The sequence below is a fragment of the Poromitra crassiceps genome, assembly GCF_964638095.1.
Source record: "Poromitra crassiceps genome assembly, chromosome: 13".
Lineage (NCBI taxonomy): Eukaryota > Metazoa > Chordata > Actinopteri > Beryciformes > Melamphaidae > Poromitra > Poromitra crassiceps.
Window position 1 is genome coordinate 24,163,013 of NC_139644.1, and position 22,951 is coordinate 24,185,963.

The 22,951-nt window shown below is 41.6% G+C and overlaps 1 protein-coding gene and 1 pseudogene across 2 annotated transcripts in view; both read right to left on the minus strand.

Moving 5' to 3' along the window:
• The window catches only part of LOC310787809 (small ribosomal subunit protein uS7 pseudogene), a 52,998-nt pseudogene extending 30,163 nt beyond the window's left edge, over positions 1 to 22,835 (minus strand). Inside the window, exon 1 of the transcript in view lies at positions 22,303 to 22,835. The product of the transcript in view is annotated as a small ribosomal subunit protein uS7 pseudogene (transcript). The remainder of the gene's footprint in view (positions 1 to 22,302) is intronic.
• Positions 1 to 22,951, minus strand: part of hs3st4 (heparan sulfate (glucosamine) 3-O-sulfotransferase 4) — a gene marked incomplete at its 3' end in the record, with an annotated part of 107,611 nt that overhangs the window by 69,127 nt on the left and 15,533 nt on the right. The gene's annotated exons all lie outside the window — the stretch shown is intronic.

Here is a 22,951-nt window from a genome sequence, read left to right on the forward strand (position 1 = left end):
CTAATGGGTCCGTAAAATAGCTTCTACACATTCGACATCCCCCATACTTTCACAGGAGATGCATCAGGCTTTGATCCACGTCCCACCGTCAAAAAACGCAATTGACGACTTTAGTCGTCATTGGCACTCTACGTTACTATTTGAATTGACGACGATAGTCGTCATTGGCACTCAATGAGTTAATAACACATCCTTCTGTGGTGTGAAAAACTCAAAACACATATTTATTTCTGGTTTCCAGGGACTTTAAATAATTTAGTATCAATGTTGAAAAGCGGCCAGTATCCATTCTAGCTAATAAATATTTACTTAACCTTAACTAATGAATCTGAGGACAATTTGGTCATAATCCAGACATTTAATTGGTCAAATTTGAATAATTTATAGCAACAGTTAACATTAAGTGGGACAAATTGTGTTGCTTACAGTGCCGGTGACACACTCAACCCAAATCTGGTTCTTTGGATTCCTTTAATACAAACTCCCATCTTCACTGCAGAGCGGCGTGAGTGGAAAAGTACAGTAACAGGCAGTTAAGACTTATGGCAGAAGTCACTCACAGATCAAAGTGTGAAGCTCTGTCAGGTGTAAGATCAACTTGTGAAAAAGGCACGGGGGTGAAACCTACAGGGACTGTCAGCTCACTCCCTCAGCACTGGGTTAATGCAGTTATGCACTAAAGCTATCAGGGCTTGTAACAGCAGCCTGGATGTACAGCTGCTACCGCCAAAATGATATTACTGGTGCTACAGTGCAATTCAAATCCAAGCATGATGTAGTGTAGTGTACACGAACAGTGTCGAACAGCGTCTTGATGTGTGGAAAAAACATAGCAGCAAATTTGAAACTTTTTTCTTCATATACAGTATGAAACCTCAGAAATGTTTCTGATCGCATGTGATGCCTACAGTAGCCCTTGCTGTGTCTCCGCCTTTGTTTTGGGTTTATGACGGTTCGTTTAAAAGGTCGGATATGGGTTTGGGAGGCGGGGAGGTGCAGGGCACGGACCTCATTTTCATAAATATACTGTATCTGGATCTGTACTTTATGCAAATGAGCAGGCGGGCGTGCACACTCCTGGCTCGCGGAAATCCCCGCCTGCCCCACAATGCAGTGCATGGCTGCCTCCAATACACATGAATGGGAGCGTGAAAATAATACTGTACGTTCAAATGGATAAGCACCGTAAGGAATTAAATGGATGACACACAAAAAACCTTGATGTGAAACATTGTATCAGTTGAAAAAAGCCCTTCACATTATTGCTTTTTGCAATAAATACTTGAACAACAGTTTCCTACAGTTGCATTTACAATGGCAATAAATATTTATAACATACATATTTACATTATTCATTTGTATGGTATATCATAATAAACATTAACTATTATGCAATCACACTCGGTTGTTATCTTTCAGATCCTTTTAGCATTTCAAAAAGAATGATGCTGTAATGTGCGGCATATGCTTGCACACAAACAATGTCAGAGTTCAAAATGTAGAATGTCATATACGGTATATATATATATATATACATACTGTATAGGATGTTTTGCCTCTATTCTAAAAAACAGAAGGACATTTGAAAGCCATGCCATGTCATCTCTTCTCATCTTAGACAGTCTGAGTGACTTCAGTGACTTCACAGGATGTGGCCAATGAAGCGTTTCAATGTAACCTACATGCATTTGCATATCCAAAACAGGGACATGTTAAGATATGACAGCGATGCAGCCAAAAGCTACAGAAAGATAACATACCCAAGAGTGCCCCCCCCCTCCCAACACTTTTTTTGTATCCACTGATTCAGAGACCCTCAGCAGGGAAAACAAAGAGGATTTACTTTATTCAATACAATGTAGGCCATATGCCTTAAAGCAAGGGTCAAGCCCCATAGAGTATGCTCTGACCAGTCTGACCAGCTCTGGGAGAGAATCAGAGAATAAAACATAGCAGACTACTCTACAGGGGTTTTATGCTCCGCTAAGATATTCCATAGTAAAACAAACACAAGTAGGAGTGGACACACATCATTACTGTACAATGTTATGTAACACTTTGTTGCCCCTTTTGACGACTCTGTTGTAGCTGCAGATTAAATGTCTATAATTTCTAATCTCTAGTCCTATCTAAAAGAACAGAAACAACGTTGAGTGATGTCGGCCGTATTATATCCCTTTTCCTGGCATCAGCCTTGACTTTGGAATGGAAGAGTGGAGCGTGTAATTCAAAAATAACTAGATTAAGCCACTTATACAACATTACGTTAGACATCACTGCAAGATTCCAAGAGTTTTAAAAAGGTGTGTGTGTGTGTGTGTGTGTGTGTGTGTGTGTGTGTGTGTGTGTGTGTGTGTGTGTGTGCGCGTGCGAGTGTGCGTGCGAGCGAGCGAGTGCGAGTGAGTGTGTGTGTGTGTGTGTATGACCCCAGAAAAGTGTCTTGGTCAAAATACATAATTGATGTAATTGGTGATGCACCCAACCCAACCACCACCACCACCAGATTCATTCCAGAGCCCTGAATAGTGTTTTGGCAAATTTTGGAGGCGATCAGGGCAACGGTGCACTTTGCAACTCCGGACAGACGCACACACAGACCGACATGCCTCCAATAGTAGGATATATGTTTCATTTAGCCCGCCTTCTTTGTTACTATATTCCGAAAAGCCTTCAATAATGTTTCATAATCAAGCCTATTCTATAATTACATGTTAATCCCTTCATGGTAATTTTTTAATCAGTGATTTATCAGTCATTGTTTGCACTGACATATTCCTGAAAATGTACATTTTGAACTGACTAAATATTGTGAAGCCGCCATGAAAACAAACACTACATTGAAATCAAACCAAATAACAGTATCATAGAACGCTATAAATAGCTTTAGAAAAGGTCTCAATTCAGTGTCAGCAAGATTAGAGGCAACAAGCTGATACTGTCCATTTGATATAGGTTATGTCAGAGCATCCATCCCCACAGAGGTTATGTCAGAGCATCCATCCACACAGAGGTTATGTCAGAGCATCCATCCCCACAGAGGTTATGTCATGTCAGAGCATCCATCCCCACAGAGGTTATGTCAGAGCATCCATCCACACAGAGGTTATGTCAGAGCATCCATCCCCACAGAGGTTATGTCATGTCAGAGCATCCATCCCCACAGAGGTTATGTCATGTCAGAGCATCCATCCCCACAGAGGTTATGTCATGTCAGAGCATCCATCCCCACAGAGGTTATGTCATGTCAGAGCATCCATCCCCACAGAGGTTATGTCAGAGCATCCATCCACACAGAGGTTATGTCAGAGCATCCATCCACACAGAGGTTATGATAGAGCATCCATCCACACAGAGGTTATGATAGAGCATCCATCCACACAGAGGTTATGATAGAGCATCCATCCACACAGAGGTTATGATAGAGCATCCATCCACACAGAGGTTATGTCAGAGCATCCATCCCCACAGAGGTTATGTCATGTCAGAGCATCCATCCCCACAGAGGTTATGTCATGTCAGAGCATCCATCCCCACAGAGGTTATGTCATGTCAGAGCATCCATCCCCACAGAGGTTATGTCAGAGCATCCATCCACACAGAGGTTATGTCAGAGCATCCATCCACACAGAGGTTATGATAGAGCATCCATCCCCACAGAGGTTATGATAGAGCATCCATCCACACAGAGGTTATGATAGAGCATCCATCCACACAGAGGTTATGATAGAGCATCCATCCACACAGAGGTTATGATAGAGCATCCATCCACACAGAGGTTATGATAGAGCATCCATCCACACAGAGGTTATGATAGAGCATCCATCCACACAGAGGTTATGTCAGAGCATCCATCCACACAGAGGTTATGTCAGAGCATCCATCCCCACAGAGGTTGCTCTGAGCCTGACCGAGTGATTCTACTTGTCACACGATTGTTAACAGATATGCATATTCAAGGCACATTTTCTTTCAAAAGATTAGTCATGATGATCAATGCTAAAATCTGCCTGTAATGGAGTTATCTACAGTAGGTGATTTATTTATTTAGATGCTTTTGTGCATGTGCTAAACAGTTATAAATGCTGTATTTCTTATTAATAAGATAATCTATAATATAATGATTGTATTTAATATAATTGATACATGCTTTATAAGGCATAGTCTAATTTAATTTGCTTGCTTACAGCGCTGCACCGCCAAGCACAACTGAATGTGGCATAGCTGTGTAGAATGGAAACATGCAACTGCACCAAAGATGGATCTGTCCCACCAGATCATCTTATCTTATCTTATCTTATTTTATCTTATCTTATCAAAACAGCACATAGTTAATGAGGGGAGAGACATACTGTAGCACATAGAGAAGTCCCACAGAGGCTGGATTTGAGTTTGTTTGTTTTTTCGCAACATAATTCACAACCTTGTTTTAAAGACCCATGAGACATGTTTTATACAGTTAAAAATAGCATTGGACCTTTAACTACATGTAACAACAACTAACTATTACATGGGACGTGTCTAGGGGGTGGCTAGGGGCGATCAGGGGGGTGGCCAGGGGTGACCCCAAAATCCTGAGGGCACCAGCGTCCGCGGCCGACATTACTGCCTTTCAGACACTGTAGTGGGGTCATTTTTAAAGCTAGAGTGAAGAGCCTGGTATCATATGATACTAGAAGACTCAGCCAGAGGAAGTGCAGTAGCAGCCATGCTTCTGGCTCTGCCCTACCAGTTAGTCTAGCAGTGAGCGGCAGAGATGGGGACTTGAGACTTGGTGACTTGGACTCGAGTCGACTTGAGTCCCTGTTTTGATCCCTTGCGACTTGACTTGACAAAAACTGAATGACTTGAGACTTGACTTGGAAGTTAAAGACTCTGGACTTAACTTGACTTGAGACGTGATGACTTGTTTGTGTTCATCAGTTTAAATATTAAATATTAACTTGTTCAACGTGTTCAAGTGTCTGTGTAAAGTTATCCGGTATGCAAGTGCCCATGAGAACCCATTCTCATTCAAATATCTTGAGGTGAGAGGTCAAGGGACGTCTTTGAAAATGGCAATGCCATTTTCTTCCCCTCACCAAAATTTAGCCTATAACTAAGTTTCTTTTCTTTCTTTTTTTCTTCTTTCTTTCTTTCTTTCTTTCTTTCTTTCTTTCTTTCTTTCTTTCTTTCTTTCTTTCTTTCTTTCTTTCTTTCTCTTTCTTTTCTTTTTTCTTACACTTTCATGGACAGCATGATGGAAGCAGAGCTAACAGACTTACCCTTGTTGTACAATGCAGTTACCCTCCTTATTTGTCACATACAGTGTTCACTGTGGGAAAGTTGTCAGTCAGCAAGTTAATGAATTGTGAATTGTAAACTAATAAATTAAATGTGTTGACATCAGACGATATGAGGATCTGATTCTTATCTCTGATCACAAGATCCTTGTGCTGATGGCACGGTGGATCAGTGGTTTACACTGTTGCCTCACAGCAAGAAGGTCCTGGGTTCGAACCCCGGTCCATCCCAGGTCATTTCTGTGTGGAGTTTGCATGTTCTCCCCGTGCTTGTGTGGGTTTCCTCCGGGTGCTCCGGTTTCCTCCCACCATCAAAGACATGTATGTTAGGGTCAATACTCCTGTCAGTGCCCCTGACCAAGACAATGGTAAAAGAACTGGAGTTGTTCCCCGGGCGCTGCACTGTGGGTGCCCACTGCTCCTAGTTCTAGGAAGGTTCCTAGTAGAGGATGGGTCAAATGCAGAGGATGAATTTCTCCATGAGGATAAATAAAGGATAACTTAACTTAAGCACCAACATACTAATACTAATAATACTAATTATTATTTTTGCATATAGCCAGCATGAAGGAGTTCATACAGTATCTAATCTCATGTCAGGGTGAAGTAGTAGGCTAGTAGTAGTTTCAGATTCCATTTAGATTCCATATTTGTACTTTTTGATTACATTTAGATAAGATTTCTATGGTGCAATTACTTTAGTTACATCTTCACCCAGAATATTTTCATCTCTTAGCATTTAATTTTATTCTCATCTGAACTTCCATGGCAAATTTGTTCAACTTGAAAAACAAACTTCTTGTGGTGTAAAGTTCACAGCCGGTGACATCGTCATCAGGTTCGGTGGATTCACTCTTTGGACTTCCTTCTCCGTCTTTAAGGTTCAAACGTTCACATCTTTATTATCCCTGAGGAGCAATTTGTTGTACAGCCAGCAGTAACCATATAACCATCAGACAAAGCCAAATACTGTAGGTAACACTTTACAAGTTAGCGTGACGGTTGGTACCAATGGATGCATTTGGTCCGGTCTTCTAGTTTCATGATGATATCAGTATCGTCACTATAGCTTTATAAATGAGTCTTCTACAGCCTCTGAAAGATAGTCATGTCGGCCGCTGGACGTGTCTTGCAAAAAGGGCACTTATCAGTCAGAGGTTAAAAGGGCAGCAGTTTTGGCACCACCTGGGGGTCTATCTGTGCACGTCCCTGTGTGAGTGCAAGCTGGAATTGGCATCGTCATGATTGGATCACTCACTCATGCTCCTCCTTATGGCATTGTCATGATTGGATGACTGGCTGTCAGTCACACGCCTCTCACTGGATTTTTTTTTCCATGGAGAAGTCACTTACATTAGTAGTTATTTAAGCATACGGTTATTTGACTTTTGTTTGGTTTGATTTCATTTAAAGTATTGAATTATAATACAAATTAATTCATTTGTCATACTTTTTGAACAGGTTAGATACATTGGTCAATAATATCACCACAGTATTAGACAGGTAGGTTACTAATACTGTACCTTGTCTTTTCTCTTTATAAAGGAAGGTAAGACTGTAGTATCTTGGGCGGGGGGGGGGGGGGGGGGTTGACTTGAGACTTAGGACTTGACTTGCCTTAACTAAGGACTCGACTTGACTTGATATAACCTGTGACTTGACTTGATTTGCAAAAAACAAAATGACTTGGGACTTACTTGAAACTTGGACCAAAGTGACTTGGTCCCATGTCTGGTGAGCGGGCCGTTAGTTCACATCCCAACTTCTATAAGGAGGGATGCAGCAGGCACACAGGTATCACTATACTCATATATATCACTATACTATAGTCCACATCACAGCTTCTATAAGGAGGGATGCAGCAGGCAGACAGGTATCACTATATTCATATATATCACTATACTATAGTCCACATCACAGCTTCTATAAGGAGGGATGCAGCAGGCAGACAGGTATCACTATACTCATATATCACTATACTATAGTCCACATCACAGCTTCTATAAGGAGGGATGCAGCAGCCACAGTGACAGGTATCACTACTCATATATACAGTATCACTATACTATAGTCCACATCACAGCTTATATAAGGAGGGATGCAGCAGCCACTGTGACAGGTATCACTATACTCATATATATCACTATACTATAGTCCACATCACAGCTTCTATAAGGAGGGATGCAGCAGCCACTGTGACAGGTATCACTATACTCATATATATCACTATACTATAGTCCACATCACAGCTTCTATAAGGAGGGATGCAGCAGGCAGACAGGTATCACTATACTCATATATATCACTATACTATAGTCCACATCACAGCTTCTATAAGGAGGGATGCAGCAGCCACTGTGACAGGTATCACTATACTCATATATATCACTATACTATAGTCCACATCACAGCTTCTATAAGGAGGGATGCAGCAGCCACTGTGACAGGTATCACTATACTCATATATATCACTATACTATAGTCCACATCACAGCTTCTATAAGGAGGGATGCAGCAGCCACTGTGACAGGTATCACTATACTCATATATATCACTATACTATAGTCCACATCACAGCTTCTATAAGGAGGGATGCAGCAGGCACACAGGCAACACTATATTCATATATATCACTATACTATAGTCCACATCACAGCTTCTATAAGGAGGGATGCAGCAGCCACAGTGACAGGTATCACTACTCATATATACAGTATCACTATACTATAGTCCACATCACAGCTTCTATAAGGAGGGATGCAGCAGGCAGACAGGTATCACTATACTCATATATATCACTATACTATAGTCCACATCACAGCTTCTATAAGGAGGGATGCAGCAGCCACTGTGACAGGTATCACTATACTCATATATATCACTATACTATAGTCCACATCACAGCTTCTATGAGTTTGAGTTTGAGTTTAATCATTCTGACTTGCAATACATGATTGAATTATGCAGAATGTACACTCGAAAAAAACTACAAAAAATACACATACATTATGCATTATTAAAACAGACCCCAACATCAAAAATACAATCAACGCTACAGCCCATTCTATAAGGAGGGATGCAGCAGGCAGACAGGTATCACTATACTCATATATATCACTATACTATAGTCCACATCACAGCTTCTATAAGGAGGGATGCAGCAGGCAGACAGGTATCACTATACTCATATATATCACTAATACTATAGTCCACATCACAGCTTCTATAAGGAGGGATGCAGCAGCCACAGTGACAGGTATCACTATACTCATATATATCACTATACTATAGTCAACATCACAGCTTCTATAAGGAGGGATGCAGCAGCCACAGTGACAGGTATCACTATACTCATATATATCACTATACTATAGTCCACATCACAGCTTCTATAAGGAGGGATGCAGCAGCCACTGTGACAGGTATCACTATACTCATATATATCACTATACTATTCACCTTATGTAGCCACGCCCATTTGACCCGGTTGTGTGGTCGTGTGACGACTTCCGGCAAAAAGAAAAGAAAAGGAAAATGGCTGGCTGCTCCAATATCATCTAACTCTGAATTAACTAATAATTTAGCCAATTGTATGTAACATACCAAATAAAAGCAAACGGCAATGTCTAAGAATGCAATGCCATGTAACTGGCTCGTTAATTCTCGCATTCCTGGGAATGACGTTAACGTCTGCGGGTCTTATAGACGCAAGTGGCTCGAGCTGCGCTCGGAGGAGAGAAAACCATCTGAAGCTTTCTTTGTTGGAGTCCAGGTATGTTTTACAAGAAAGTGCTCGTCATTGTCGATGATAACGTTATCTGACCTGGCTAACAGTGGATACTCCGCTTGCTTGCTGTGTATCGAGCTCAAAGTAGTAGGCTACGTTCTTTGTTTTACCCCCAGCACTGTCCGCTACAAAAACAACTTTCTTCCTTTGACGTTCTTTTGTATTTGGCGCCGTGACCGCCGGAAGTGTTAACACGACCCGGAAGAATTTGGCACACCCCCGCGTCTGAACATTAGGTGAATAGTCCTCATCACAGCTTCTATAAGGAGGGATGCAGCAGGCAGACAGGTATCACTATACTCAGGATAAATGAGGACAAGGATGAAGGTGGATATTAACATATTTTCTCATTACCATATTAACTGTGTGTGTTAAAATTTGGCCCAAGCAATTGCTTCAATTAAACCAAAGTTAAATCCCAAGGTCACTAATACATTAAATCGAATCTTTCTAAATCGTCTAAAAGTAAAATGAAGACCCCCATATATATATATATATGTATGTATGTATATATAAATATATACAACGACATATGCTCATTATATCACAGCTAAGGGTTGTGCTTCGCCTGGTGCCTCGGCTGTGAATCTTCACTGGCCTCATGATTAGATTACGATTAGATTAGATTCATCTGTTAACGATTCGATTCCATGATGCATCTCGATACAGCTCAAATCGCAGCTCCAAGTATCACATCCTCAATTTTCTATATACAAGTAAAGATAATAAGAAGCTCAGACAGTAATTTGCAAACTCACAATTCAGTGAACCTTGTAGTGGATGGGGCTACAGAGCAGGAAAGAGCAGGTTTTATAGCAGCTAAAACCAAGAATATGAAGCCACTCTGTGCATGTGATCAAAACCAAACTGGACGAGTGAAGTGTGGAAACATGTCTCTTGGTTGATGAATCATGGCTTGTGTCATGCTGGGGGCAGGGTTGGAAACAGCACAACACCTACCTGGCATCAACAATACAGTCATCTGCTGCTGGTGGTGTAATGGGAAAGTTTCCTTAACACATATTAGCCTCTCAGTACCAACTGAGACACCCCAGCATACTCAGACATTGTTGCTGACCAGGTTCGTCCCTTCATGGCCACAATATACCATCGACCATAAAAGTCACCGCATGGGAGTGTGGCCATCTTCCGGTTGTTGTGCAGCTCGTGCGAGATGGCACAAGACCAATCCAGCAGGATAATAAATCATCCTCAAGATGGTTCTAGAAACATGATAGTGACTTTGGTTTCCTCCAAAGGCTCGGCTAACCCTGTGCTGTCATCATCTGAGCCCGTTAGAGCAGCTTCAGGAGGTGGAACAGGATGTTTGTCGCATTAATGCCCTTCCAAAAACTCTGCAGGAACTGTGTGAAGCTACAGTATCAACTCTGCTGTAGAACGTTTCCATCACCTAGTTAAATTCATGCCTTGAAGAATTCAGGCTGTTCTGGAGGCAAAATTGGTCCTATCTGGTATTAGCTAGGTGTACTTAATCTCCGTCCAGCTCAGAAGATGGAGGTCTGGAGAAATTCTTATCATAAAACATGGCAGAACATGCAGGATCTTGGTGAGACAAAGGCTCGCAGACTGGCTCGGAGTTTGAAACGTGATTATTGCACAAGCTCTCAGAAACTGCACTTCCAGTTTGTTTTTCTACATAGAAAAAGTTAGCTTAGTTAGCCTACATGTAGCAACTCCGCAGAGTAAATGTTTGTATGGTTATTGTAGCAATAATACATTTTGAACATAACTGTTGTCTTATTATGGCATGGCCAAATATGTACATATATGTTTAGCTGAAATCTAAGCTGAATCTCCAAAGTTTCACCATTCTATAAATTCAATTGAATTATTCTGTATTCTGTTATTATGATATGTATAGCTTAAAGGTTTTGGCTTTTATTTTACATTTTACAGGCAAATCATGAGGATCTAGTACATTTTTGGACTTCTTATTTGACCAATTAACAGGGATGTTGGCAAATTAGGTCTAATTATTATTATGCTCAGCTTGGCAAAGAAAAGGCACTCAAGGTCTCAAGATTTAGGGGTTGTGTTTGTGGGTTGGGGAAATTGCAGAATTGTTCTCTATCTTTGAAAATGAAGTCATGTCCACATTGGATGAAGTCAAAGTGGGTTTGTTTTTCCTAACAACACAATGTGCATCTAGCCTACATGGTTGTTTGTTGCCTTTTACTTGGTGGAAAAGAATAATACCTGAGTTTAAATGTTTTGGTTGATACTGTGTCCTGATCCAACTGTGTCCTATACATGTATGTTGCTTTCATCCCTCAGATGAAGTATACCACATCATGTGCAGAATGCACCTTTTCTTAGGCATATCTCAATACTTTCATTCTCATCCATCCAAAAGAAATGATCAGAAATAAAAGTAATTTTGCGAGACAGTGCTTTCCTCGGCGCATCATATAAAGGACAATAAAACATAAAAATGAGTTTCATTTTCAATTTCTCCCATCTCTTTTTCTGGTGTACAATGAGCCTTCCTGTTTCCATTATAGATAAATCAAATGCACCTCATTGCACCCAGAGGATATAACTGATATAGCCAATGAGCAGGTTATACTGTACATTACAGAATGTAGACACCTCTTAAAATATTGCATACCCGATCCAAATACACCTTATTTGTCCCAAATATCCAGTGAAATTGCACATTTTCTACACGTTGCGATGACAGACTGTCATTTTGAGGAGCGGCTTGTCATTGTCATGCCATGGGCAGTGCGAATTGAGTTGCACAGCTGGAGTTATGTTAAACGTAAGGCGAAGTGACAGAAATGCTAATCAAGTATCAAAACTGACACCGCATTCCCATCGATGCACATCAGACCTTCAATGATTTATTAGTCAAAGTGAAAGCATGTGTCAGTGCGCTGAGTGGCTCCTGGGTAAACAGGGCCCTCGCCAAGGTGCACCATTTAACAGCACCCCCCCCCCCCCCCCCCTTTTCCCCTCCAGCATGGACAGCACTTTGCGCCGGAGCCGCTGACAGCACAGCTGAAGAGTAACTTTCAAAACAGGTAAGCCACACGCAATCTATCTTGTAAGTCACTTAAGAGTGTACTAAAGGGCTATTATAAGAGCACAAGCAGGGGGGCTATATATGCGCGTCTACTTCAAATGGGTTCTTCTGCTGAGTAAGCCTCCCTGCACCCCACCACTCCCAATCCATTCCTGTCCCCCAGATCAGCTCCAGCAGAACCCGATTATCTGACCGTCATTCACAAGCCTTCATTTACTCCCTCAATCGCGGCTTCACTACTGCATTAATTTGAGTGGGGATATTCCTGCCGGAGCCTTGGGGAACCAGGCAGGGGCGGAGAGGTTAAACACTCCACAGCTCAACTGAATTTGGCGTCAGAACCAAAGGGGATGAGACTTGAAAGACAGCTCGCTTTGCTTTTCCCATCCCGGGCTATTATTTGCATCGTGGACAGAGGGAGAGAGATATGTGTTTGCTGTGTCTCCATGTTGGTGTTGCCAATGAATGCAGATGTCTTTGTGAGCAGAATGCTGGAACGGGGCCTGTGTGCATAAACAATGCGTCGGTGCATCATTTACTTTCAGCATGAAAAAGAAAACATAAGAGCTAGTCACTCTCGCTCTCCCAATTGTGTTCTTAGCATTCACTTAAGTTGACTGCAGAGATTTAATGAGATTATTTCTATTGAACAACTGAGAATTTGATAATTGGATATTGTCACTGTGATGCAAAAGCTAACGTTTATTCAGGAAAAAACACAATGTAGCAGCCATCAAGCATATTATTAAAGTATGGATGTGTATTGTAACTCGTGTAATCACACAGCTTCCCCACATATGCATTAAATAATATTCACATATAGTGATAAATATTGGAATAGTTGGTTTCTGCATAATTTACACATCTTCTGAGAGAATGCCCGCCCCCGCCAAAGCATTTCATTGGTTCCCTTGCAAATCAAGACCAAGTTGCTGCCAAGTGCAGCTATAGTGTTATAGTGTTATAGTGTGTGCTATAGTGCAGCTATACTGTTCATTTTTAATAGCAAAGGGAGAAAAAAATTGAATGGGTAATGATGTTGATTATTCACTGGGGCAGGCCAACATGTCAGGTTTTTCCTTGAGAACAGCATGAATCATCAGAGTCACTGGCTTTCCATCTACAAAATATTGTCTTCATTCAGCATAATCAAAACATACTGTATTGTTACTACACACGCATGCACATACACACACAGACAGACAGACAGACAGACAGACACGCATGCACGCGTGCATACACACACACACACACACACACACACACACACACACACACACACACACACACACACACACACACACACACACCACACACAATTATTCTCCAAGGATCCTATTTGCATGAAGTAACTTTGATGGTGTTTATCACCATTAACAAGATTCCTTTGTTCATGTGTGTAATTAAAGCTAAGTCTTTGATTATTTCAGCTTCATTTCGAAAAGAGGTGAAATTAATATTCTACTCTTGGCAAAATGCATTTTCCCAAAATCATAATTATGATAAAAACCTCTCCAACCGCAAACAGCGATGCCCTGTGTAATGCTATGTTTTGAGACAGACTCCTGTACTCTTGGGAAGTATTTATAGTCTCCTGTGAATATGGCCTGTGCGTCTCAGTGCTGCAGTATGGACGGCATGAACCGTTGAGAGGAGCCTGGAGCAGTTTTATGCTTTCATGTGAAAAGTGAAAGGGAGAAGGCTGTGGGAAATTAATGGAATATAAACAATATAGATGACAGCAAAGAACTGCTGCCTTGTGTATTTCTATTTTTATTTTATCTTTTTGTCACTGGCAATTGTGTAAATCATGAGCACTAATAGAAGGCCTGAGGAGAGGTTTACGTCCCCAATGTATCTGGAAGTACAATATGTCACCTTGTACATGCAGACTTGACCTCAGTGACTCAACACTGCCAGAGATTTCTACCTAATACAAATCCCTAATGGTAGAATATGTTGCGCTATGACATGTTTAATTTATGACCGCAGTAGTGCTGGACCTCATACCTTCTAAGCATCTCCTGTCCATATATACTGTACGAGTCCTTCAGATGTAGGAAAAGGTGAACATCATTGGTTAAGCCATCTCTCCCTCAGTGGACTGGTGGCCCATTTCCAAAAGCTGTACTTTCGAATAACTTGAAAGTTACAGCAGGAGGTGCTGATATAAAATGAATGAGCTATAGACCAAATCAGCGGGTTGTTTATATTTACTTCCGGGTACCCCTGAGGTCCACACATTATAATGGCGGTGGACGGCACAAACTGACGTGTTGAAGACAAAAACAGACAAAGAAGACAAAAATGGTTCGTCCGTGTTGTGTTGTTGTTTAATATCATTCATAACAACACTTTCACTAACGTTAGTGGAGACCAGACTAGCTAATTTACCTGTTGGACCAGACCAGAGTAGACTTGAAGCTAAATTAAATTAACTTGGCGTCAGTAGCTCTGTCTGTAATAACCTCGCGTCACCAGGCTCTTCTCGGCGAGAAAGAGTCTGTAACGTTAACGTCTGCAAAAAAACAGCGAGTTTGACAGACAAACAAACATTATTAGCTAGCTAACACTACATAAAACAAACACAGAAGAAAGGCTAGATACGTCGGACAAGCATGTTTACCAACCGTTTAACCATTTAAATTGAAAGTAGTCGGCCGAAAACAGCGAGGGTTTGACAGCATTTATTTGACAACACGCACATTTAAACCTGCCGCCTTCCCCAAGTGGTACCCGGAAGTAAATTTGTTTACATGGTGACGTCACGGTGATTTGGTCTATAGAGACGAGCATTTAGTATCACAGCTGAGTCAAACGATGGTCTCAACAAGTTGTGTCAGGATAATAAGTAATTTGTATGGAATGAAACGGCTCGTTTTAAAAGATAAAGCATGGATACGGTAGTTAGCATTACTTAAAGCTCACCTTCAAAAACGCATGCAAGGATTTTGACTGCAAATTTGCACTTGAATAAAATAGAATATGCTTGCTGGGTGCAGTTGATTATTCCGGGCTGCATCAAGATAAACCCATGCTGACAACAATAATAAGTATTCTGTCTGACCACATCCGTATCATTTGATGAAAGGAAATCTGGTGTTTGTGCAGAAAGCAGGCTGCTGCAAATCCATATTCCTGGCACAGAACTGCTCTCTGAGAATTACACATTCTAGCTTTTGTTCCATTTCATACAGGTTAGCTTTCCTTACCAATCTGTTGAGTTGCATGTACAGTACTGTATATGGGCAGGTTTACTGTTGTGTTAGTTGTGTTATGCGCAGTGCAAAATGTACATTCACCAAGGGTTGATCAGGGATCAATGCACTTTTTATTGCATTCTGTCATGAAACTGAAAAATACAGAAAACAAAATTTGTTCATCCCCTCCACGAAAAGGAAAGAATCAGTTGTTGAGGAGTTTGTTGAGTGACTGAACATTACATGGGCTTATGAATCTTCCACAAATCAATTAGAGGCCCTCCGAGAATTTCTAATGGAATGCAAATGTAGCTATCCCATGGGGAATAGTACCTTTAATTAATTTGGACATGGACCACATGTTTTGGACTTGTGATTGAGGCGTAAACAGCGTTTGGCGATATACTTCCTCTCTGTGATAAAGATGTCTCCATAACACGTCCAAATAGCTCCAATTTGCAAGGGAGAAAATTCACAGTGTGGCCCTGATTTATTTGCTGTTATTAACGGGGCGGTGTTGAAGGAAGTGGTCTGTGGCTGCCAGCAAAATATCTGACCTCTGAGAGTGCATTAAATCAAGGCATTAGGGACTGCAGCTATAAAGACTAAGGAACTGAACCCTCTCCAAAACAAACATACCACAACACTGCTGGCATGGAGGAGGCTGGCATCACAGCCAGAGGCTTCTCTCATACACAGGCAGCTATCATCAGTCCACCATCATCTATCCTGTGGCCACACAGAACCATGCAGCTGCAGCATGCTCTTTGTTCAACATTGTAAAGTGTTGCATATTGTGACACAAAGCCAATGTCTCTGAAAACAACCGCTTGCCAGACCATTTTGTCTCCCGTCTGATGGTTGAAAGGAAATTGGCATTTTTCACACTCATACACACACGCACGCACGCACGCACATGCACACAAACATTCATTGTAGCAGTGTTATTTGCATCAATGATGACATCTGTTTGGTTTGGGGTTGGCAGCAATTGGTAAAAACCTCACCCCTATTATAGCAGCACAGAAATGTGTAGTGTGTTATTATGTGAAGCTATGTGTGGGAAATGTGTGATGTAGGGGCATTTTGGAGTTTTGATTTTTTTTCTTACGATAATTGTGGCTGTGATAATGCATACAGCATACATTTTGCTTTAGGACCTTATAGGATAAAAAATGTCCCATTGACTCATCTGAAATGTTTGATCCCACTGCCATTACAGCATATGGCACTCAGTAGAGTGCAGACCCCCGCCAAACCTTTCTATAAAGCTTTGTACTGTTATGTGAATCTGTTTGGAAGTCACTTTTGTGATTGATTGGCCATGCCCCCTAGGCTAGTGAGCATGGACAGTTCTAAAGTCTCAAACACACTGGGAGCGAAACTTGACGTGCTTCAATTTCTGCCCCTATTCACGTTATGTTCCAACAAAGGGCTCAGCCACTTACTTCCTATTGTGTTTACACTTCCTGTGACAGTACAGTACTAGTGACCAGACCAGGTAAAACAGACGGTGTTTTGAACAGGAAGTCATAACACAACTGGGTCAAGTGGGCGGGGCTACATAATATGGTGAATAGCGTGCTGCAAGCATCAGATCTGAAATGGTGTACATCACAGAATGACAGAACCAGCAGGATTTTGGGGGGGAAAGGCCACTAATTTATATGTAGGCAGGCACAATGACCGATAAATAAAAAGTTGTTATATCGTAGTTTTGCACCGCTGTTAATCGTCCTACCTGTCTGCCATGCAGTGATGCAGGAAGATGAGAAAATGAAGCAGTCTGTCCAAACTTTTTACCCATCTAAACTCATCTCATCATGAGATGCAGGGAAATATATTTTAGTAGCCGATGTGTTTAGAAGAGCATTCTCACTTTGATCAGACAGTCTTGCTATAGTGTAGTGTAGCGTTATATTTTACATAGGCTACTTGCTATATTTAAACTGCGTGTGATTTGTTAGATATGATGGCGGGGATGAAAGTCGCTGTGTGGAGAGAGAGAGAGAGAGGGGGGGGGGGGGTTGGTCTCAGAGCACTTTGGTCCCTGCGGGATCCTCATTTGACGCTCCAAAATCGAAACCGGTTCGGAGTACAGGCGTCAAGGCAGTTTGACGCGTATCAGAACACTCTTGGTGCGCGTTCGGCCATTTAAAACAACGGGTGTGCTTCCAACCGCGAGCGTCAGACGCTCCCAGTGCGTTTGGGGCTTATTGGCCCATGACCAACCTTTCTACAAAGTTTCACTTTGTATAACACTGGGTATTCGGAATAGAAGATTCTTATTTCATTTGACTATCTGCCTGATGATATGTTTGCTGTTGTTGCAAAGACTTTACATGTATGTTGATTTGGTCAATTTCCATCCACAATGCACACACGCAGACAACCATCTGCACCAGAAATGCTCCTCTGGAAGACAAGATGTGTCACCTCAACAGTTCCTTCCCAAGAGCTGGCACTGTATGCAGCCAGCACTCCTAACACTCCTATGCATGCAATCTCTTGAATCCTCCTCACCACCCTTCACTCTCTGTAAACTCCCAGCGTTTGAAAATTGCTCACTATACTTTTATTCACTCTCAGAAATTATGCCTATCTTCTATAATGTGCGTGGTTTATTTATTTAATGTAACTCATGCTATTCAGTCGACTGTCTACTTCATGATATACTGATCCACTGCTGGAACCTTACCATATCTTACTGTATACAGCTGCAACCATGCTGCCTAAATGGACAGAGGGAATGTTGAATGTAAGCATATTATAAAGTGATCCTGTCTATTCTAAGGCTTGCACTCTCCATGACACTGTACAGTATGTATACATTTCATTGTTTCCAGAATATACAGTAATGTATTGGTTTTTCAGCACATAAAATATAGACTCAGTTCTCAGTCTCCATCCGCGTCGTTCAACTAGAGGCAGAACTTTCTCCCAGCCTTTGTTAAAACTGTGTGGAAACATTTTGAGAGTTAGAAAGAAAAGGGTTAGGGTCTTTAGGGGCGGCCCTTGATGCAGAAGGGGCGGTGACATGCAGAAGTTGTGTGCTTGTAAACGGATAAAACGGAATCAAACAGTTCAATGTTTTAAAAAGTTATCTCCGTGTTACAAGGTGATTCGCTGTATATCCTGTTTGTTTGACTACGGAGGATAATGGGGGGAAAGCGTAATTGCCGGTAACTTGACAAAGAGCTGCCGTTCAAGCAACTATTTTTGACAAGGAGTTCCCAGATAATTGGTAGGCAGAGCTCTCCAATTGTCTGGGAGCCGAGACTACATAAAATATGCATGGATGCCAAAGTTCTATCTCTATCTCCTGCTCAAAAAATGAAATAATCTGTGAGGTCATTTAAGGCAAAACTTAGACTCTGACATTGATTTTGAGACTTTCTTTGGGAACTTCTGTGGCTCGTCAGGCCTATTCTGCCTCTGGCTGCCATCAACAATAATACATGAAATAGCGATGTGGTCAAAAATAAACATTTACTTGCAACATAGTATTACTATTACATGATTGAAAACAAATGAATTTGAGCTAAACAAAAAAGGTCTGGGATCAGTGTTGTGATGTCAAAGTGGGGTCATACTGTAAGCAAAAATAAAGTTGTTGTTCTAATGTAGTTGGAAGACATGGATCTATCCCTGCTTTACATATCTAAAAGACCTGACATTATCTTTGTTTAATTGCTTCTCAACCACAGGAGGTTGGATGATTACATTCATTTTCACACCACGATTTCTCTGGTGACTTTCAAAAATGGACAGAACCTGTGGTGGACATTGATGTGCCTTTCAACTTGTTCTTGCACAGGTAAAAAAGAAAAAAGGACAGATGACTTATAACAAAAAGCCATGGAGCCATGTGGAGAAAGGTCTTTGTCTGACTCTGTGGGTTACCATTTATATTCAAGGCCAAGTGCACGGCTCTCTGATGTCAGTCTCTGCACAATTAACCCCTTGTGATTCATTATTACTGCAGATATTCCTCTGTAACTCTGTAAAGTCAACACATTTTCTCAAAGGAAATTAGAAAATACTTTGTTGTTTTTTGATGATATCTTTCAGGCTGCCTTTATAAACAAATGTATTAAATCAGTGGTTCCCAACCTTTTTACACCAAGTACCACCTGAGAAAGTAGTTGGCTCTCCAAGTACCACCATATGACCGACGTTAAAATACAGTCTATTCAGCTATGCACAGTTCACGCAGGAGGCAAATTTATTCCAAATAACAGTATTTATTGTAAACAAACAATACATATCAACTGTACAGTGTGTGTGTCTCTCTCTCTCTCTCTCTCTCTCTCTCTCTCTCTCACACACACACACACATACACAGCAAATTGGAACATTTTGAACAACATATCAACTGTACAGTGTCTCTCTTTCTCTCCCTCCCTCTCTCTCTCTCTCACACACACACACACCAAATTAGAACACTGAGTTGTAGTCCCTCTCTCTCTCACACACAGCAAATCAGAACATTGTCAACAAAATATCAACTGTACAGTGTCTCTCTCTCTTTCACACACAGCAAATTAGAACACTGAACAAAATAGCAGCTGTAGAGTCTCTATCTCTCTGCCAATAACACTGCCAATAATATTAATAATAATTATTATTATTATTTCACTTTCACATGTTTGAAAACTACTACTAATGACCACCATGGATTTAGCAAAAAAATGTTTTTTTTTTTTTTTTTTTTTTTCACAGAGCCTTCCAAGTACCACCAGCAGGGGGCGCAAGTACCACCTACCGTAGGTTGGGAACCACTGTATTAAATAATTTGTTTTTAAGGGGGGCGTTGAACTATTGGGAAGAAATTAGACTAGACGTGTCGCTAAAACCTTGTGTTGGAGGTGCTTCTCGATCCTGGTCCTCAGGAGAACCCTTCTGCTTTTCATTCTAGCTGGCAGAATTGACACTGTCGGTCACCATTCACTTCAGTTGTTTAGGAGAATGCTGTAACTGTTTCCCTAGAAAAATCCAGACATGTTTTGTGGACTAAAAAACGTCACCTGACCTTCCATCGGTATGGGGGTGAGATAGACTGAATTTTCATTTTGGTTAACTGTTCCTTTAAGGTTGCCTCATATACAGTACTGTATGCATTTGCTGTATAATCTAGGAGAAGTGCAAGCCTGCTATCAAAGAACTAACTTGAAATAACATTAAGCGTCTATAACAACCATGAGAAACAGAACCGATTAAAATAGATTCTTTCAAACCATCATATCCCAAAAACAAATACATTGGGCAAGTGTGTGCTGATCCATCTGTTTAAAACGATAGAATGAGCTAAACAAGACTGGAACCATGAAATAAGATGAAGAAACATATGCCCATTACAACCTGGCAAATTAAACTATATATTATTAAACTCAAGGTGTGAAATTCCTTCCTCTGGCATCGCTCCGTTGCTTAACTAATTATCACGGCACATTAATTTTCAAAACCCTGAAGCATTTGTTGAGTTTACCCAAGGTACAGTGTGTACATGTTTAGTCCTGTAAAAAGTAGGTGTATTACAAAACAGATTTAAGAGAAAGAAAATCCATGAGCTGAGACAACACAACCAGCTGCAGCTGGCGCTGGGATTGCTTCATTTTGTATTCTACCGATTGGATCAGGAATTTTGAAACTTTTAATTGGAGACAATGTGGCAAGAAGCAGATATGGTCTGACGTGTGACCACCAGAATGGTATTAAGATTAATTAATTATTGTAATATGCTAATGAGGGAAAACAGAATGCCATACACAATCCATATAAATACATAATGGATTGTGGGGGTGACATGGGCATGAATGTTAAACATTGACCTGGCAAAATATTAAATATGCTGGAGTGACCCCCCTCCCCCCCCCCCCCCCCCCCACACACACACACACACACACACACACCAGATCTCACACCAGACCACCCGGAGGTGGCAACAGTGCAGCGACCAGGACTGATACCCCACCGGCTTCCCACCCGCAGACATGGCCAATTGTTTCTGAATGGGTGTTGAACCCAGGTCTCTGCGGTGGTAGGTGAGTGCAGACGCCTGCCTGGCTGCCATATTTGACTCATTTGAAAACATTGCTCTCTGTCATCCAGCGGTGGACATGTTTACAAAGCCCTCATTTATTACCGATTCCCATGGAGCATAGCCCCAGCGTGACGCTGATTAGAAGGCTTGTAAGAAATAAGCTTGAGAGCTCCATTTCTCCACAAACCTATATTCATTTAGTTCTGCAGATTTATACATCCTGCTATCCACGCATGAAAATCCAGCATGACATGAGAGTGTATATTGCCCTTTTGAAAGGGAGGGTAATCTCTCTTTCTTTCATGAAGAGCCCTCAATCTTACAGTGGCCAGCATGTCTCATATATGATGCAGGGGCTGAAGAAATAAATTGAATTAAATAAGCCCATTAGTTACAGCAGCTACCTTCTCACCTCGGCCCAGATGCACTTTCATGGTAAGTTGGTCCTTTTAAGAAGAGCACGGGACACAGCTTAAGACTGCCATGGCAAAGTGACCTTGAGTCAAACGACAGAACGCATGTCCTTGTTCATTACTCAAATCAATTAAGACGCGTGCGGCACCCGTGTGTTCTGTTTAAAAGTAAATGTATGCTTATTCAAAAATCAATTAATACTTAAGATTCTGCCTCCTCTCGTCTCATAGACATGAAACAAACTAGAGGTCGATTAGAGTGGAAAGTGACTATTGGGAGTCACCCTGTGCATACAGTGCTTACAATGCATGTTATGAATAACCAAGTGCAGCTCATAAAAGAACAGACAGACAGACAGACAGACAGACAGACAGACAGCCTCCCATCATCAGTGGGAGGCTGTCATAATGTCTATGAAATCACTGATGTCATAGGATTGTGGAAGTTGAGTTCAACCACCGTCTATTTCTTCAAATGTATTTTGTGTGTGTTTTTTTAACAAACATTTAACAGTTGGACTTGGCCACTCCAACTCGTCCTTCTTCTTCTTCAGCTCATCAGCCAGGCACTCGCCGATGGTCTTGATGTTCCTGAAAGCAGCTTATCTTGCTCCTGTGTACAGCAGCCAGATGTCCTGGTTGACTCTGCGGAGGGGGAACACATCCACAGCCTGCCTCCTGACGTTACCAGCTCGACTGATACGGGTGGAGTCCTCACGGGGGTCCACTGTTGATGATGGCATTGATCAGGACCTGGAGGCGGTTCTCCCCGGTCAGCAGGTGGATGATCTCAAAGGTGTGCTTGACGATGCGCACGGTCATCAGCTTCTTGCCGTTGTTGCAGCCGTGCATCATCATGGAGTTGGTCCATGATGATCCTTACGGAAATGCTTGACGGCATAACGTCCTCCAGAGTGTGGCAGATACTTGGTGTACATCTCTTTCACAGCAATGTAATCCTGCAGGGAGATGTCATTGATCTGGACATCGTCAGTGCTCCACTTCCCAAAGAGCTTGATCTCTGGTGTCTCAGCCACGGCTGGGGAAGTTTCCCACAACTCAGTCATTGTGTCTTCTTCTTCTTCAAATGGCTTTCCGGCAGACCGAATGCCTTGCGGCACATTGCTGCCTCTCGCAGTTGGATGGTCTCACTCTAGACCTGGTTCTTCTTCTTCTTTCAAGT